This window comes from Rhinolophus sinicus, linkage group LG06 (genome assembly GCF_036562045.2).
Source record: "Rhinolophus sinicus isolate RSC01 linkage group LG06, ASM3656204v1, whole genome shotgun sequence".
NCBI classification, from domain to species: Eukaryota; Metazoa; Chordata; class Mammalia; order Chiroptera; family Rhinolophidae; genus Rhinolophus; species Rhinolophus sinicus.
The window spans coordinates 71370428-71383014 of NC_133756.1; the positions used below are offsets into that span (position 1 = coordinate 71370428).

The following is a 12587-nucleotide window of genomic DNA, read 5'->3' on the forward strand; positions in this document are numbered from 1 at the left end:
GTATCCTGACCCTCACCTTACAGGTGAAAACACTGAGGCTCACGTCACACAGCCAGTATGAAGCAATGACAAAATGTGAGTCCTGTTCATACTCCCACCCTCACCTATCACCCGGCTGCCTCCCTTTTCTAGAAAAAGACCCCACAAATGCAGTCCCTCTAAAGATCATGTTTCACTTTAGAGAGGACATGCTCCTTCAGCTCCTTCACCAGGACACTGTGTCCTGGGCCACACAGATGTGTAATAAACTCCTTTTCACCTCAGTGTCATCTTCTAGGTCTGTGCTGAGAACCACCATCTTGAAAAGCAGACAGTCATTAGGATATTACCAATATCCCCTTGACGGGCACCATTACAGTAGCCACAAGAGCCACATGTGGCAGATTAAATTTCAAGTTTCCTCAGTCATGTCAGCCTCATTTCACGGGCTCCACTGTGTCAGGCAGTGCAGACCTAGCACATTTCCATGGCCCCCATGCCCTGTGCCAAGCATCATTCCAGTATTGACACATGCAAGCACATCTGCCACTTCCCAAACCTCTAAGGCAGGTCCTACTATTGTTTTATAGAGAGAGAACTAGGGAGCAGAGGAGTAAAGCAACCTGCTCAAGTTCACACTGCACACACCTTAATGGAAACTTTTTTTTGCTTTGAAATTCTTCTCTGGAAATAAAGAGATAACGAAATCACCTGTGAAGCAGCTGAGCTCATTTTCATCTGGTGACGAAGGAAAGAAGTGCCAAGTATGTGCAACTCTGCTCCCCTTATCACGTTGTGGCAGGACACAGCCAACGCGGCCCTGCCATGTATCTGCCTCTCCCATCTCCACTGCTAACTCGGCCCCATCTTGCCATCAACATTCCTGTCATCATTCAATTACATGTAGAATACCAGGTTCCTCCGAGCCACTCAACACGCAAAACTGCTTTTGAGGGAATTATGCTTAAGCTCACCAACTGTGATAGAGGCTCCAGGGACAAGATGGCTTCAGAGAGCCCCAAACACCTTTAGGTAATCAAAGTTCTCTCAGCCAGGGGCCCAGACAGTGCAGCTTCCTTCCCTCTCCTGGCCCTGCTCCCTGGCAATCCCTTGCATGTAGGCCGTGCTCTGGGGGAATGAGCCCCAAACCATAGGAAACATTCCTTGCCAAAAGTACCAGAGAGCTGTGTAGGAAAGAAGAATGGTTGCAGCCACTCTGGGGGAGGCTCTTTCTGGCAGAACACATTCAAGTTACACACACATTCTCCGGGCGGGGCTGCCACCCTTGGAGCCTCACAGCTGCTCTGTCCTACTGCCCTTGTTGAAGGCTCTTTCTCTTCTAGCACCCCGACTTTAGTCCTCCCACGCTCAAGTTCAACTGCACACTTCACATGCTCACCAACCAATCACCACACCACCAGTCAGCTGAAAGCTCTGTACTGAATTGAAAGGATAAGAGAAACATCCGAATTGGGGAAATTTAACACTAACCAGATATCAGATGATATTAACATATTACTGTTAATTTTTTAGTTATGGTCATATGTTGGCCACACTTTTTAAAAAAGTTCTTTTCCTTTATAGATATATAATGAAATATTTATAAATGAAATGTGTTGCCTGGGATTTGTTTTGAAATCTGGGGCAGGGAAGAGATGAAACACAATTGGCCAAACTGATAATTCCTGAAACTGGGTGATGAGTGTATGGCAGGTCATTAGACTATTCTCTCTACTTCTGCTTATGTTTGAAATATTCCTTAATACAGCTAAAAGAAATATCTCATTGCAAACGGCTAATGAGAGTGGGCTGACTTTTGCCTCTTTCTTCAAGTTTCAACAATGTCCACTATTTGCTGCAGGTCTGTGTGTGTGGGGGGTGTGTGTGTGAGGAGGCTCAACTTATAAAAACTCTGAAAGAGAAGCTCCTACACCGAGAATCATCGTGGCACAGGTAATGTGAAGGAGCCCATTTCTCCAGCAAACGCACTGGACAATCAGAACCTCTGGGGAAAAGTGGAGGGGCCAGGGGTCAGGAAGGCCCCCCACCGTGGGATTCACAGGCTGGCAGCGAGCCACCTAGGATAGGGCGGACTGGGGGGGGGGGCACACCTGTAGCCCACCTACTGTGGTACTTTATGAACCAGAGCTACTTCAGATTTTCTTTCTCCCTTCCCCTCTGTCCTGTTTGGGGCATGAGCGGACGAGGTTTGGGGAGCTGTGGGAGATGGATGCACTGTGTGCCTTCCCTAGAAGGTGAGACTAAGAGAAGGAGGTAAGGAAGACTGGGGCGGGGGCAAGGCGGTAGAGAGCTGTCACCCAGTGGTCCTACAGACATCTTCCACTGGAAGTCTACACTAACTCATACTTCTCGGGGTCTAATTAGCAGTGCCTATATCCATTTTGCGTAGAACATTGGCAGAGTGTTTCAAATGAATGCTTACCAGTGCCAGGCACTGTGCTGGCTGCTGGCACGTTTCAACCAATATTGAGACACATTTCATCCTGATGGCACAGTGAGACAAACAGCATTAGTAAGAATCAGTGACAGTGCGATCGTTCACTCACACCTGAAGGGGAAGGCCTGTCCTGGCCCACCTTTTCCCTGTGAAGACAGCAGGGCTTACTTTGCCTTGGAGGGAGGGGCTAGTTAATTAAAGTCAGGGAAAGGGGAGACGGTGCTCAGAATTCATGCACACCTTAAGTATTTTACTTAACCTATACAGTTAAATAAACACAGTTGATCCTCATGGTTTGTGGGTTCTGTATTTGTGAGTTTGCCTATTTGTTAAAATTTACTTGTAACCCCCAAATCAGTACTCACAGTACTTTCTCGGTTACTCGTGGACATGCACAGCATGGGGAAACCTGAGCTGCCCTACGCACACACGCCCAGCTGAGGTCGCACAAGCAGATGCTCTGCCTTCTCTCGTCAGCTCTCATGCTGTAAACAAGTGTCTTTTGCAGTCTATTTAGTGTCACACTTCTGTATAATGCCACAGTCTATTTAGTGCTTTGTGTTGGTGGCTTCGCTTTTTGAAATGGTCCCAAGCATAGTGCTGATGTGCTGCCTAGCATTCCTAAGTGTAAGAAGGCTGTGACGTGCCTTATGGAGAACAGACGTGTGTTCGATGAGCTTCGTTTGGGCATGACTTGCAGTGCTGTTGGTCATGAGCTTAATGTTAATGAATCCATAGTATTTATTAACCAAGGTGCCTTTAAACAGAAACGTATGAAACAAGGTGATGAGTTGATGAGCATGCTGTGACCCTGTGTTTCCCCGGGAACAATGGCCCCGCAGTCTGTGTTCACGGTGACTTTATGGAGCACGACTACTGTGTCTGACAAGATTTGGCTGGACAGCCACCTGCCCATTTACGTTTGAGTCTAGTTCCAGGGTCACTGTCATCGCATGAATCATAACATCTTTGATTTCCAGTTTTAGATCCTTTAAGGTAGAGCAAGAACCTAGACTTTTATAAACCAAACTAAATCAGAATCCTAGGTTTTTATGATTATCTCTCTCAACTGTTCATAGGCATCTTGCCCATCCTCAATTTTTTTTTTTTTTTAATAAATTTTACTGGGGGATTTTGGGCAACAGTGTGTTTCTCCAGGCCCCATCAGCTCTAAGTTGCTGTCCTTCTATCTAGTTGTGGAGGGCGCAGCTCAGCTCCAAGTCCAGTCACCATTTTCAATCTTAGTTGCAGGGGATGCAGCCCACCACCCCATGTGGGAATTGAACCCGCACCTTTGTTGTTGAGAGCTCGTGCTCTAACCAACTGAGCCATACGGCTGCCCCTTGCCCACCCTCAATTTGACAAAACAAAACAAAACAAGCAAACAAACAAACAAAAACGAAAAAACAAACAACAAAAAAAACCTGTCTAATTTGGACTATAAACAAGTCTGCCCAACTTAGTTTTCAGAGACTATTCCTTTTTTTAAAAAAAACAGTATCTCGTTGGCTTATATAAAATTTAATGAAATTATAGCAAATAATTACAAGTGTCACTGACATAAACAAGTTGGTAAGAAATAATACGGATTTTTAGTAGCAGGTAAGTGAGCTGTAAAAAGTGAGCAGGTAGACCTGAGAAGTGGACTGCAAACTTTGGGAGCTGTACTTGTAATTAAAACATTTTCGAGCATGAGTCCTTGTATTTGGTGTTTAACTGAGAAATGTGTATTGTAGCTGATAAGTATTTATATACACACACATATCTGCACACACATATAATATGCCAGGTATATTATAAAATGTAAAAATAGAAATTTTTAAAGGGCAAGATAAAAAGAAAGTTGTTACTTTTTTTTGTATCCCCCAGAGTTCTTTCTGAACACCCTCCCCTTTGAGACAAGTGCACAGCCTACTGGCCATAAGAACTCAGTGTGAGGGGCATCACAAATAGGTTTTATAGAAACAATGGAGAGTCTCTCCTAATAATCAGAGTTTGCTGCACTCCTACTGTAGCAATTAATGTTTAACATCATGTTTTCATCACTTATTTCTATACGTCTAGCTCCTCCTTTACTCTCTAGTTCAGCTGCAAATCCCTCCTGTTTTTGGCATTTAGGACAGTCGCACAGTGATGAGGTGCTCAATAAACACATGGCAGAACGAACCAGCGCACCAGCGCCCCCCAAACCCGTGTCCTCTGTGGAAGGCAGTTGTGGAGCAATGTGGGGATGGGCCCAGGGACCAGAGGCACTGCAGGGCAAGCTCAGATTGCGTGACCTTAGATGACTTATTTCATTTGCATTTCAGCTGCCTGCGATGTAAAATTTCCCAAACATGCATGAACTAAGAATCCCCTCATGGCCTGTTAAGAAACCAGAATCCAAGTAACTAGAGAATGGGCCCCGAAATCTGTATGTGAACAAGCACACCAGGTGATTCAGAGTTAGACAAGTTTGGAAAACAAAGTATAGTGACAAGTGAGAGGATCTCGAATCTATAAACACCTTCAGCTACAAGCCTGTGGAGTGCCTTATCCTTCCTTCTCTAAGCCTGTTTTCTTTCTCATCTACAACATGGGGATTTTTTGAGTTACTGTGAATAATAACAGATAACAAAATGCTTGGAAAACTGCAAGGTGCTATTCCAAATGCAGGAAAATGGAATTTTAATTTCAAAAGGATGCGTTCTCTCTTTTCACTGTCAAGAACTTCCCAATGGTCTCTACCTCTATCTAGTGTTTAATCTTGAGACTTGTGGGGAGAAACGTGTGTTCCTCCTGGTAAACCCTCTGTCCTACATACAACATCTGCTTCCTCACCACCCCTGCCACGCCTCCTGGAGCCACAGCTCACCAAGAGAAGTGTGTACCTTCCCAGCCTGCACACCCGCTCCAAGCCTTCTAATAACGTCTAAATAAGGCCCTAGATCTACAACTTCACACCTCTGTTTTCATGGGATTTCAACCAAGGTGTATTCCTGTTTCACTTCATAAAAGATATAGAATGTCATCTCACAAACAAGCAGCTTGCAAGCAGCAGAGAAAAAAAAAAATCTGCTTTGAAACCAGAAGCACATCTTGAGGCTGGTTAAAAAGAAAAAAAAAGACACACACACATAAACAAAACACCCACAGAAAAACAGTGCCTCCCATCTCATACTTGGCACCTGTTGACAGACCTTAAATAAAACCAGTGTGGAAACCCATCACCCAGGAACATTTAGATTGGCCTCTGTCAGCCAGAGACACTCTCCTTCAACCAGCCCTCCCAAGGTCCAAGGAAGAATACTTTGCAACTTTGTTTCTAAGCAGCTCTTCAAGGACAATGAAGGTCATTGTAAATCTGTAAGCAATGCTGCTGGATGCTGAGCCTATGCAGGCATCCATTGGTCATGGGGTATTTGCTAACTTTGCGTGGGCCTGTCAGTCTTCATTAAGGCCACAGCCATTGGTCTGGGTGGTCCCCACAACTCTCTCCTTACTCCTAGTCTGGGGGAATCTCTCAACTCTGCCAGGAACTTGTGAACAGAATGATTGCAAAATATTTCAATGGAGTAGAACTGTATCATAGGAGAGGGGAGGATTTCATTCTGCAAGTGATTTTGACAATGTGCCAGAGGGAAATTTTACAAACCCAAGGCTGCTTTCTGATTTTCTGGCACCCTGAGATGGCCCTCTGTTGGAAACTGAGGGTAACTGCTCCAAAGAGAAACTAACTTTGCCGTAAGACAAGTACATTTGGGACAAAGTGTATCCAGCTGTAGGATTTAAACAAGATAATAGTACCCCATCAACTCTCCTAAAAACAAAACTTGCTTGTTTTCTTTTTAAATCACATATGGAAATGCAAATACAAAATACCTTACTCTAAGGAAAACAAAAATTCATCAGTAGAAAAACTGCAAAGGACAATTTAAGTAAAGGTGAGATCACATATGAAACACAGGGATGAATGCTAATGTGGGCATTCAACCTGTCCTCAAATTACAAAAGGAGCATCACCTGTGTGAGAACGCCAACTCACTTTGCTCGCAGATACAGTGTTTCTGTACCCCAAGGCAGCTCACCTGCGCCTATCTCACATGAATTCCAGTGCATGCTAGCAAAGGCTTCTCTAAGGTAAGATAATTTAGAAGACTAGAGTGAGATTTCAGCACTCCCCACTCCCCCACATGTGCCATCCCAGCCCCTGAACTGTGGGTCCTGCTTCTCGCAGGGCTGCTCCATCGTGGTGGCTCCTGTGACGGGGCAGGACTCTAGTTAGCTGTTAGGGGGTAGGTGGAAAGAAAGGAGCTAGTTTTGGGTATGCAGAGGCAGGCTTTCCTGAAGAGCAGAGGGGAAAAGCACCTGCCTGCAGCTTGTCTCCTCTCTCTCTGCCTCCCTTAGCACCACTTGTAATGTCACAGAAGGGATAGGAGTAGGTGTGAAGTACAGACAGGGGAGGGCTGAGGTGGGGTGACGGGGCAGGGAAATGCCTCCTGGCAGCATGCAGTGGGATGAGCCCAGTTTCCACTGTGGCCCCTGGTATGCAAAGGACAGATGGCAGGAATGGGGGCTGCCAATGCTGGGGCCAGGGGGAGGAACCCCGATCACAGGGAGCCTTCGACATATACTTGCAGCCCTCCTTGTGTGCCTTCTCCTTTGGAAATCTGACAAACGAGCAAAATCCCACAACACACTGGCTCCGGCCTTGAGACTGGCTGGGCTGGAAAGAGTACATTGCTCATGTGGTCAGCGAAGTCTGACTCTCACAAGAACAGCCAGCTGCCCTGGTCCTGAAGCCACAGAGAGACCCAGCCTGCCCGCCAGTGCTGTCCGCCTCTGCCTCTGGCTGCCACAGGTAAAGGGACAGCAAGCTAAGGGCTGCAACAAGCCAGCTTTGGTAGTCCGAGGAAATACTCTCCTTCCTTAACTGAGGGTTTGTCCTTTCAATTCTCAAAGGACTTTACTGCAAATGAATGGTGTGCTTGCTCATAGCCAGGCCCACTCGTCTTAAGAAAACAAAAGTTAAAGTTTTAAACTTACTGAACTGAGAACTGAAATGTACCACAACTCGCCTCATGGGGCAGAGCACCCCGGTATCGGTTCTTTTTCTTTTCTTTCATTTTTTGAAAGAAACGTGCCTAATTTGGGGTGGGGTAGAAATGCGGTGTGACAGATGTGTTATTACGGCATGGGTATGCATTGTGTGCAGGAGCAAGGGAACAAGATAAGTACAGCCAGCTGTTCTGAGGGCGCGCAGTAGGGCTAACAGGTACTTAACAGGAATGACTGTCACCATTAAAGGAATCAGCCCTGATAACCAGTGACTAAAGCCTGTTTCCCAAATAACCTTCCCAAAGTACCCAAAATGGGATGGGAGCACGCATACACATCAAAGACTAAGAGTCAGCCAGGGAGGCAAACTTATCAGAAATGGGGTTTATAGGAATGGGAAACAAGACCACCAAAAAACCTTTTTTCCAAACCTGGTGGCGAAACAATTACAGGATTAGCTCCTCCCAGTTCTTGCTACGATAATATTTTATTCACCTGGTGACCTTAACTCTCCAGTACAAGAAGAAGATCTTGAAGTCAACCAAAAACGCTTAAGAGCAGCCCAAAACAATAAACCTCGGGCATTTGACTTTTACATCCTTCTATCAAGTCAACCATCATAGCAGGTAGACAGACAGATGACCCCATTAAGAAAGGGTAAAAAAAAAAAAACCCAAAAACTTTTTTAAAAAAAATTATGCTAAATATATTTTCAAAAGAATGTTTTGGCAAATCTCAAACATAAGGAAACACATTTTTTTAGAATCTCAGATTTCCCCAACAATCTAAGGAAAATGATGTGTGGTTCTATTACTTAAAGGTATCAAGTCCCTTTACGCTTCTAAATATCTGGCTTTCAACACAATACCCACAATATCTGGATTACAAAATTTGGTAGGTAGGACTCAAATCAAATTTAAATAGCCACTCAGTTTCCCAATTTTAACAAAAGCAAAACTAGACAAAAGCAGCTCTTTATAACAATAAGGACTAAAGGACAACCTGCTTTCATGTTCCCTGTCAAGTAAACAGTACCTGGGAGAAACCCAGAAATTTGACTCCTTCTCAATTTCACTGGAACGGGGTACCCCAAAGAGTGGCACAGAACCTGACTGTAAATGTTGTCAGGTTTAAAATATCAAAAAGTACACAATCTAAATAATATCAGAGGTAAATGTTCACTTAGCCTTTGTTACAGTCTGAGGACTATGGACTGCCCCCTTTATCCTCACAGCAGTCCTCAAATTCATTTTCCAGATGGGGAAACTGAGTCTCAACTCGCCTGTGGCCATGGAGCTGCCGTGCAGCTGGCATGGAGCCAGTGGCTTAACTCCTCCCTGCTGTTCTCCTTTGCTGTCTGTTCAGAGGACAGTTATTGCAGAGGCCCAGCTCCTTCTACAACCCAGGCCACATTCTTAATGCCTGACACTGGACAGCGGCTCACAGGGAGCCTTTCCTCCCACCAACTCTGCAGGCAGCCAGCAAGCCCAGCCCATCCTCAGAACCTGCGAAATACCTTGCTGAGAAAGCTGCCGCTCGCCCTGGCCACTTCCCTGAGACACTGGATTTATTGCTCATTATAGCGTTTTAATCGAGACTCTGACATTCCTTTTTTAAAGGGATTTCATGCTTCATTTTTCCTGCTCTGTTTCTGGAGGCAAGAAGGGCTAAGTGCAAATCACCTCTCGGAACCCCGCCCAATTCAGACATTCCTCTTCCCTCCAGCCCACCCTCCCCTCTACATCAGTCCCAGCCGAGAACTGACATCCAACAGCTGCACTAATCTCTCCCAGTTGCTGGGAGCAACAGTGTGGGCCCTGTGACGGCCCTGGCCAGTGGAGGGTGGCAGCCTGCCCTCCCCACACCAGGAATCCACCAGGCTGCACACCGCCTCCCGACACCCAGCTCAGACTGTTCAACCACACCAGCGTGCCATGAAGCCTGGGCAGGTCTAGGACTTCACCACGGGAGGGCCGGGGTGAGCCCAGAAGCTGGGGGCTGTCCCTGCCCAGCACAGACCAAGTCACAGAGAGGACCCTTGGGCAGGTGGAGAGGGGCCAGTCCTGACAGAGGCACCTTCCAGCTTCCTGGGCAGAAGCAGGAGTTGGGGGCTGGGGAGAAGGGGCGTGTCCTTCAGCATCATTTTAAATCCGCTTCAGCCTGGCCAAGCCTAGCAACCCTGAGACTCTTAAATACAAGATGCTGACAAACCCCTCCCTATTTTTAGAATGGCATTTAACAAGTGAATTAGGGCCAGTGCGATGTGAATTACTCTGAGGGTCTTCCTGCAGGTGATGGGGGTGTGTGTGGAGGGCAGTAAGGGGAGTTGAAAACTCCTTGGAACACTTGAGAATCCAAAAGAAAGAAGGTTCTGGCACCTCTTACCACTGGCAAGATGAGGGCTGGCCCCCAGCCCACCCTCCACGCCTGCAGCGACACCCTCCCCTCACACAGCCGTGCCTGGCAGAGCCCATTCGGGTTCCCCACTTACTAATTCCTGACACAGACTTAAGGGTATCGCCTTAAAATTGAAAATCACCTCACCAACAACCAAGATCAATAATTTGACCAGAACGAGGAAGGCGCCCACGGGGGGAAACACAGCGACGGGCTAACACCCGACAGAAAACGCCGAGGGGCGCTGCACCAGCTGATCAGGCTCCTTCTGCTCGGACCACAGGCTCCGAGCCCCACTCGGCCCTGAATTTACCCCTTTGCTTTGTTTCAGAACAGCCCTTTACTTGTTTTCTGACTGGCCCCTCAGGGGCCCTGTCTCTAATAGCATCATTTTTCCCCTCAAGTCTGGTTAAATGCCTGACACATAATAAGCACTCAATCATTTGCTGGGTACCTTTCAACTGAAATAATTTAAAAATGATTTGTTACCTGATCTCCTTTAATCAAGAAGCCATGTAAGATTGCACAACTTTTGCCAATTTTGCCCCCCACTGCAGCCACATCAATATGGTGATCACCCGCCCAGGGGTCATCTGACCCAGCCTCACCCTGGTCAGCCGGACAGAAGTTGTTCAGACACAGGAGCAGGGCCTCCGAGGCAAAGCCGCGGCCTTGGTGCCTCCCGCCACCGCGGGCCTGTGTGTGCAGCGGGGCTGCCGAGCCCTGGAGGCGCGCCCGTTCAGGCTGAGATGGGCTGGGATCGTACCACACACTCTGGACTGCAAAGACTTAGCATGTAAACAAGAATGTAAAATGTATTACTGACGATTTTTACAGTAAATCTATACTGACATATTTGGGATATACTGGCAGAACAACAAAGCATGATCAATTTCACTTTCTTTTTTTTAAAAATGTGGCTACTAGAAGAATTTAAATGATCCATGTAGCTCTCATCTTATTTCCGTGTTTCCCCGAAAATAAGACCTAGCCGGACCATCAGCTCTCATGCGTCTTTTGGAGCAAAAATTAATATAAGACCCCAGTCTTATTTTACTATAATACAAGACCGGGTCTTATGTAACATAATATAAGACCCGGTCTTATATTAATTTTTGCTCCAAAAGACGCATGAGAACTGATGGTCCGGCTAGGTCTTATTTTTGGGGAAACACGGTTGTATAGGTGGGTGCTGACTGGTTCCCTCCCAGCTGACTTTATTCACGGCAGTGGATGGCCTGTTACTCTGTTCTATTCTTATAACCAAGCAAAATATTCCACACCCCGAAACAGCCCCGCTCAGGGATGTCCTGTTTGGATCCACCTGCTCAGTGAACACTCTTGCCCGTCACCTCAAGAAGCTCTGCGCTTCTCCTGGTCTGGGGAGCTGTGCAGAGGGGTGGATTTACTGCCGGTCGTGCCAGGATGCGAGCAACAGCCGGCACCAAGAGCCAGAAGCACTACAAGCGGCTTTGTGTCTTCCTTTTGTTCTGCGCTGACACTTCGTTAATTTGAAACACAGGGGAATGGAGGAGATTGGCCTCAGTGTTTACAGTTTGGATTTCCAATACTTTTTATTAAGAAACAACGGGCACCTTGCCACCTTTCGGGGTGGGGGGTAAGGGCGGGACAGAAAGAAGCGAACAACTGTTTTGAGTTAAAAATTTTGTCTAAACTGGTAGCATCCATCGCGCGGTGGTTCTGCTGCCTTTGGAGTCTGCAAATGGAGTTGGTGTCTATTTTAGCTCTGGGTTAACAAGCAGTTTCTCCCACTAGCTACTGTCACAGTTCACTGCTTGGCTGGGCCCTGCTGGCTCCTGCCTGCCCCAATGGCCTCTTCTGATAGCAGGCTATTATGTGGAACGGCAGAGCAGAGAGGAGAAAAGGAAAATTAACTATGTTCTGTAATCAACTCCTTTTGGTTTCCAGACACAAGTCCCACCCCATCTAGCAAAAGCCACCAGACAGGGAATGGCCTGGCTGTTCCCCACAAGGGACGCAAGGCAACACTCTCTGCCAGGTGCTGTGGGCGCAGCGTCCAGGGCTCCAGTGGGAGGGAAGCTGCCAGGAGAGGCTGAGTCCCCACCAGATTACAAAACTTCTCCCATCACCCCCTCACCAAACAAAGGGCGTTACTACTGAGCAGGCAAGGAAAACACGCAAGGCTGAGGTTCAACTTCATAGCCCGCCGACGACCTGGGGCCTATGCAGGAGTCATGGCGAGTGAATTACCCACCGAATCGTGCAGAAAGGAACAGCCAGGGCCCATGCCAGGCCCAGCTCCATCCTCTCTGAACAGCAGCCCAGCCTGGCCCTGGAGTAGGTGCGTATCCAGAAGGCCCCGCGCCAGAAGCACCCACACCCTTGTCCAGGCCAGCATTTAAGAAGGGGACACTGATCTTTATCACCGCTATACACTGCTGTGCAGGCTTCAGCCACTCAGACGTCTCTCCTGAGAGCCAACTTCTTTTCCCTGTAAGATAGAATTATCTAGAAGGGGCAAATGGATAGTTCCTAGTATCTGAGCACAGAATAAAGCATGAAGTGAAACGAAACACATGAAGGAACTCAGAGACTGACTAGCAGTGTGTTTACTTTGCAGCCTGGGTTAGATGGCTGTTCGGCAGACATGGGAGTCGGGGGTTCCACGGGCTCTTCCTGCCTCTGGCCACGACTCGCCGTGTGAGGGTCGTCTGGTACCGTGAGCTCTATTTGC

At 47.2% G+C, this 12587-nt stretch overlaps 1 protein-coding gene across 13 annotated transcripts in view; it reads right to left on the reverse strand.

Moving 5' to 3' along the window:
* Positions 1-12587, reverse strand: part of RREB1 (ras responsive element binding protein 1) — a 167513-nt gene that overhangs the window by 24424 nt on the left and 130502 nt on the right. The window lies entirely within an intron of this gene.